At 27.8% G+C, this 7,850-nt stretch overlaps 1 long non-coding RNA gene across 2 annotated transcripts; it reads right to left on the bottom strand.

The window, feature by feature from the left end:
- Positions 1 to 434: 434 nt before the first annotated feature.
- Positions 435 to 6,446, bottom strand: LOC109860872. 2 transcript variants are annotated; one of them, XR_002250894.1, is made up of 8 exons: positions 6,192 to 6,446; positions 5,844 to 5,971; positions 5,484 to 5,585; positions 2,508 to 2,713; positions 1,961 to 2,074; positions 1,007 to 1,171; positions 672 to 917; positions 435 to 588 (listed from the first exon to the last, which is right to left on the bottom strand). It is a non-coding gene; the product is annotated as an uncharacterized LOC109860872 (long non-coding RNA). The 2 variants fall into 2 exon arrangements; XR_002250893.1 differs by having other exon boundaries at positions 5,844 to 6,446.
- Between the last annotated feature and the right edge of the window lie 1,404 nt (positions 6,447 to 7,850).

Genomic DNA, 7,850 nt, shown 5'->3' with positions numbered 1-7,850 from the left:
ATGTATATAATTAAATGTATACGTTATATATGTTAAATATATATTTTAAATATATAAATTAAATGTATATAGAGTGTCTGACAATTACATTAGCATCTCTCTCGTAGGCAGAAGGAGAGGTAGAAGGAGTAAAATTGAGTTAAAAAGTCCTGTATCAATTTTTTCTATTACAAATAGTAAAGGAGTAATTATTGAATAAATCAAGCGTCGACTTTTAGCCGGACGCATGTCAGTGTGCCGCGCAGAGCGCTCACGCACACCAGGTGCGTGGTTCACTAATTTTTGATTCTCCTTCTCTACTCCTCCTTCTATCTGCCTACGAGAGAGTACTAAAGTAATTGTCGGACATCCTGTATATAAATATATATAAATGTATATAATTAAATATATATTTGTGCTACAAAAATATCATTAATTAATGTATTTACCTACTAACATGTTGGCAATTCGAAGATTACAAAATTTCCTTTTATATTTTGCACCTATCCAGTTATAATGTTGTGCAAGTTTATTGCTAACCAAACGGCACAAATTTCGTTGTATAAAATTGTAAGGAAAAGTGCCTCCTACTGTACATGTTTCTGTAGTCTGAAACAAAAATTCATATATTATTTTACAATAGTTATTAATATTTTGCAAAATTCATATCGAGCATATGTATTATACCGTACATTTAAAGTTATCTTCAATTTCTAAAAACTGTTCCACAGCTTCTTCAATATCTTTCACTGTTCTCAATGGTAGCTCAAAAGAAGAATAAATCGATCTTCCATTTTGTTGCTGATTATCTTGATTTTGTATCAGATTATTGGTCATTATGACATTTTTTACTTCTCTCAAATCATCTGCCATCTATCACAATTGAGTTTTAAAGAAACTTTGCTGGCGAATAATTTCTTTGAAATACTTTGGATTATCTAGAGAAGAAAAATGTTAATTTTTAAAATATTACGTTCCATCTATCTGTTAATAATGATAATTTCCAATTCTTTAAAAAACTACATACCACTATCATTTTGAATAGATAAAAAAGAAGCATTACTCATATAAGCGTCATCGCATATATTATAACTATTATTTGGCAAGTTATGTGTTGACGTACTTGGAGTTCTTTCAATTACTTTGGATCCATTTGTATTTACATGTAACTTTTTCTTAATATTCATAGATTCTACAAAATCAAAACTGTAGTATTAACAAGTACTTGCATAATAAAAGATTCTGTTTTTTATAGAATAGAATACATATAGCTGTAGTTTTTTAATATTCTATTTGAATTGAAGTCAAAAAGATCACGCATTTAAAAATTAGTGTTTCAAAAATAAAGATTTCTTTATGACATAAATTATTATAATAAGATCTTTATAACGTAATAATATAAGTTTTTTACAACATAATAGCTATTAATAAGAGATTACCTGTCCATATATAATTTTTTTATTTATTTAAAATAATGTTATAATAATATATTGAATAATAAATAATTATTATTACATGTACAATACAATGCGTATTCTTCAAATAATAAATTTTTGTTTAAAAATATAAATAAATTGAAGATTTTTAACATGCAAAGTATCTTTTTAACTTTTCAAGGAATGCATGATAATCAAAATATAATATATTTTGATTTTTAATATGCAACATCTAATCAATAAAAATCTTTTTATATATATTTCTATATGTTATGATAGATGTTAAAATATACATATACTTTTAATAATTACATCTTCAACATAAAAAAACACAAACTTTATAAATTTGACATTTCAAAACTTAAAAGAAAGAAAAGGGAAAGAAGTTACTATTTTAACAATAAATTAATTATACATAAAATTATATGCGTGTACATTAGTACATAAGTACATAAGTACATAAAATGAGCAAAGAAAGAGTAGTCATATTTATATAGTAATATAAAGTCCATGCACATAAATTTCCATGTATACATTAAATATACCCATATTTGTCATTTGCGGAGATTCCGGAAGTGTGCTGCCAGAGACTCTTCAGAAAACTCTTCACTAGAATAGTGTTTGTCTGCTATCCTAGTTTCTTTTTACTATTTTGTTCTCTGAGAAAATAATTTAAAATACAAATTATATATTCAATATTATATATATATTTAAAATACAAAGTATATATTCTTAGTAAAATATAATTGGTACAATACTATACTATATAATATTCTAATATTTATAAAATAACTTTAAAGAATATGATTTCTGTTTACAAAACAAACCTTTCATTTGTTTTCTTTTTGTCGGAACGCTATTTTCCTTATCACTATCATCGGTGTCACTAAGGAAACGATTTTTTATCCTTTTTCTTTTTGTAATTTCAATCTCTGAATTCAAATCCGAAATACATTCAGCTTTTTTTGTTTTTTGTTTTGCCATATTATAGTCATTTAAAAGTATGTAAATAAATACTTACATTATAGCAAACAATAGCACTAATATATAAAAATGAAATTAATTTAAAGTTTGTTTTAATACGCAACTAACCATATGTGCTATTCCAAAACGTACTAATGCTATAAGATGGCCAACATATGTATTTCGTTCCACATTTTTCCGAATTGCAGCGATAACTTGTTCATACTTAAATGGAGGCCAATAACATTTATCGTGTTTTTTCCAGCCAGATGGTACTGCTTCAACAGTGTTATCTGCCGAAAACTGAACTACTGTCCATGTCGGTTTTTCCATTTCTGATGAAACGTAAAAGCAAGAGAATAATTTTCTGATATTTACAGTAACAAAAAAAGTAATGAATCTTAAGTATGGCTGCTGATGTTGCATGTATATATATATATATATATGTGTGTGTAGAAAGATACAGTTTAAGTTACTAGTTTAAACTTATTTTAGTTATTATCTTAAATTACTTCAAACTAATTACTACTTTGACGTTGTTTTAATATTATGTAAAGTAACTTAAACTAGTAACTTAAACTGTATTTTTCTTGTAATGTAGATAATGAAAGAAGATTTCAATAAATAATCAAACAATTTCTATTAAAGTAATAAAAATATACATTAAATGAGAATAAACAAAGGTTACAATAATAATAATTTTAAACCTGAGGAAACATGAATATAATAGTTAATATAATTGTTATACATATATATGTATAGATATAACATATTGAAACAATTCTAATCTAATATAATTTTGTAGCAATATAATATTATATAACTATGTATTAGAATAATATTTTATTTATCAAATTAAAAATTAATAAATGTTACTGATAATAATGAAATAAAAATATTTTCTTTTTTTGTTTACGTTATTTTTAGAATAATTTTATGAAACTTATATGATAAATTTGACTAACTTTAGTATTCTGAATTTCAAAAAAATAAATAAGAAATTTGTTTTGTTATTTAGGATTGTGCATGTAATAAAAGAAATGTAACGTATCTTTTTTTGTATTTTAATCTAACACATTTGTTTGCTATTTGATCCAAATTCCAAATCTGTAAATTGCTGAGATAGCAGACTTCATAAATATCAAGTTTTGAAGATTTGCAGGATTTGATATAAAAATCTTTAAGTGTTTTATACTTACTTCCAATTATAATAGTATTCTCATTATTAGAAGCAAAATTTCGGATAACTACAATACTTCTATCCAACAAACAACAACAATTGTCAGGTTCTGTAGTTGTTAATAAAAATTTTTTAAACACAACTTTATTAAAGTGATTATAGCTGTGACAATTCATAAGCGGACCATTGAAATGCATATTTAAAAGTTGAGGTTCATTTAATTGTCTTATGTTTTGATTAGGATTAGGTATATAATTATTTCACTTATCCGGCGAATAATTTGCTGCAATGGTTTATCATTTTTGCGAATCATTTTTAATATTGATTGCATATAGTTCTCAAACGGGAAAGCGCTGAAAGTTTGCAGTGATCCGAAATTTTTCACATCATCACAAAGATGTAACAAATTATGTGTATTATGAGATGCGTTTATTTACCGTACAGACTAATAAATGTTTCAACATAATATCGTAATAATAAGTTTGAATAATCTAAATACAATTCAATATGTTTTGAACTAGATAAGATGGTGGCAGGTACGTGCAGAGTCATAAAATTTAAATATGTATCATACCTTATAATACAGATTTTAATACAACCGGTCCTGTATATAATAAAAATGTCTTATATTCAGTGGCTTTCCACTTCTTACTTTCTAATAACGATCTTGATTTTCTATTAAAATCACATGGTATATAACATTTTTGTTCTTCTAATAATCTTGATTATTGATTGTTGATGCGATGACAATTTAGCACGAGGTTTTTCATGACACCATAAAGAGACAACTATTTTTTTAACTTCTCTTAAGAAAAGTAAATGCATTGAATCTGATGGGAAATCATACACCATATCTAAATTTGGAATCAATTCTAATACTGATGTACCTGTATGATGATCTGGCTGTGATTTTAATCTGAAGTTTTTGTTTGTTCTTACATTGAAAATCTCTACATACGGAAAGCATACTCTATTAAGATGATATTCGCCTTTAACTTCACATTTTACACGAATAATAACCTGAATGACCCTTTGTATATTTTATAAAAGACAGAGCTGGTACATCACAAATGAAAGCTTTAATTTTAAATGGATATATTATTCCATTAACTGTTATACCATGGGTAACCAAATTTTGAGCTTCTTTTACGAAAAATTGCAAAAATATATTAGCGTTTGCAGGTTTTTTATATCCATGATAAATCCCAATAATGCCAACATTGTTGTAATTGTTAACCAAACTGCATAAAATAGGGTAGACTTGACTCCCTGAACTTTTAGATAAAGGCAAGCCATCAATATTTATAATAATTTCAATTATCTGTGAATTTTGAAAGAAATATTGCGAGGCTTCTATAAATTTATCTACGCAATGATTTATCCCAAAATGATAATAGTGTCCTGGTTTAACAATATCTGTATGTATTTTTCTCAAAGTGCCTAATAAAGTACGAGCATCTCGAGAAAGTTCTGGATATCTAGGTTTTATATATAGCATCAATTCATTTAATGCAACATAAGGTATCCGATTTCTAATAGCCCATCCTTGCAATTGGAATGTAATACTTACATTATCATTCTCACAACGTTCAATATTATTTAAAAAATTGTAATTCACTGTACTGTTATCATTAATGTAACTATTACTAATGTCTGCACCATCATCATTAGTGTAACTATCAATATCATCTGCATCATTATTATCTTCATTAAAAATGTTTTTATCAGTATTACGTAATTTATTATTATAAATGACATATGATACAATAGTATTATTTGCAACTGAAGATGTGTTAATAGTTAAAGAAAAATCACTAATAGATTCCGCGATATTATTACATGCATCAGTTATCTTTTTTGCACGTATATAATATTTTTTATTCACTTTAGGCATGTTGAAGAAATATATTATCACTGGTACTTACTTAACTGCGGCGAGTTGATGTTCTATATATACAAAGTTTATTTCCAGTATAGTAATTCTCTTGAATCCGTGTATTCGAGAAGCTGTTGTTATTTGTAGATATCTGAAATTAATTTATTTTATCGTTGAAATACTGAAGAAAGTTTGTGGAAAATAAGCAAAAAATGTAGAGACAATGAATGCTGAAAACAACTGATTGTGAGGTAGTCAATTGAATTGTACAAGAGTAGTTAATAAAGAGAAATCACTAGTAGATTCGATATATTAAAACATACATCAACTATCGTTTTTGCATGTTTATTATTTTTCCTATTTACTTTAGACATTTTTAAGAAATATATTAATCACTACTGGTACTTACTTAACTGCGGTAAATTGATACTCCAGGTTATAAGTTTATTTACAGTAAATCTCATAATTCTCTCGAATCTTCGAGAAGCTGTTGTTATTTGAAGAGATCCAAAATTCATCTGTTTCATTGTCGAAATGCTGAAAAATGTTCGTTGAAAACGTTGTAGAGACAATGGTAGAGACAGCTGCGGCAGTAGATTAGATTGTACAACTATGTTATAAAATAATGATTTCTATCTTTTATTTATATCAACCTCCTTTTCTCATCACAATCTATCAAAGCTACGTCATCTACAATATATATATGTACAATTTTATAAGTCTACTTATCACGTATTCTACTGCAACAAATGCGCACAAAAAACATTCTTTGGAAGTAAAAAGTAGACGAGATCATAAAATGATTGCCGGTTGTCGTTCTTCTTCTTCTTTGCTTAAATAGCGTTGCTTCTTCACAAGAGGAGCAAATGCGAGATAAATGATGTTTAATAACACACGTATAAAAAAATATCTTGTATGTGATAACGACCGTTACGGTTGCCATGACAAGAAAAGCAAGACAACTTTTGCCAGTTGCCGGTTTCTCGATGAGACGAGACGACAAGAAACCGAGACAAAAGACGTACGAAACATTAAAGCGCGATAATAACGTACTCCAGCTGTGTTCCGTTTCACGCATATGCGCGCATTTATCTATAGTACACGTAACGTATAATATAGATAAATGCGCGCATTGCGTGAAACGGAACGCAGCTACGCTATCAGCGCTATCGCATCATTCTATTTTTATCGTTCATTTGACAAAAACAAAGATAGAATGATGCGATAGCGCTGGTAGCACGCTTCCCGAATGCGCTCATTATTTTAAGATTGTACACGTGATAAGTAAATAAATAATTTTTTTTGTTACAATATATCTGTCAGTCATAATTAGTTAACATGTATATACAATTTTTTTTTTAAATATATAACACTTAACATACAAAGATGTTTTTTCGGGTTTGAACCGCGTTAGTGTCATTTTTATACCGACGTTTCGTAAACATTACAGCTCACTTCATCAGAGTTTGAAGAGCAGCCTGATACTGCTCAAACCCTGATGAAGTGAGCTGTAATGTTCACGAAACGTCGGTATAAAAATGACACTAACGCGGTTCAAACCCGAAAAAACATCTTTGTATGTTATTACTACACACCGCGAAAGCATCAAATATATAACACTTTTCAAAAATGTGTAAGAGTCACTTAATACTTTGTATAAATTTGTAAAAATATGAAAATAAGATTAACTGCAAATGAGCTGAAGATCGAATATCCTATGGACGTCCAAATATTAGTCATTAATGAACGTCCGAAATCGGACATACCATGAACGTCTCCTTCATGTTCGCGGACGTGCGACCATAAAATGGACATAAAACGAACATCCATAGAACATCCTGTGCTATCTGGGTGGGTAAGTGAATTGTGTAGACACAATATACAAAGAAAGTAACACAGTGAAAACATAGAAATAAATGAAGGCACGTTATGTATCAAATCTGTTACATTTATTTCAAGTTCTACTTGATTGATACAATAATATTTGCATCGCGGACACATTAATATTTTCTTTTTTTCTGTCGATACTAGTTGAAATAACAGATTACCCAGACGGCACATGATATCATTTGATTATAGAATGATATCGTTTTTACGTTATTTTCGTGATATCATGAGATATTACATCCCTGAAATATCACACAGATATTCTTCTAAAAATATTAGTACTGTTTTCTTTCAAGTATATCTCAAAGACATCGCTTAATGTATAGGAAATTTGAATGCAGTGTATTACACTCCCGTGATATTTTTATGATATTTTTGAAATATTTTTTGATGATCAAAGAACAAATGAATTTTGGCTATTGAATCAATAACACTGTTGTTGGAGTGTATATATTTAAATCCGTTTATTAACAATTAAATAGCATAAACGCTTTCGACCTTGTATTAGGTCCTTTTCAAATGCATTTAC

This window comes from Pseudomyrmex gracilis, unplaced genomic scaffold, assembly GCF_002006095.1.
Source record: "Pseudomyrmex gracilis isolate BER0280 unplaced genomic scaffold, ASM200609v1 scaffold_491, whole genome shotgun sequence".
In the NCBI taxonomy this organism is placed as follows: Eukaryota; Metazoa; Arthropoda; class Insecta; order Hymenoptera; family Formicidae; genus Pseudomyrmex; species Pseudomyrmex gracilis.
This window is presented reverse-complemented; position numbering and strand designations above follow the sequence as displayed.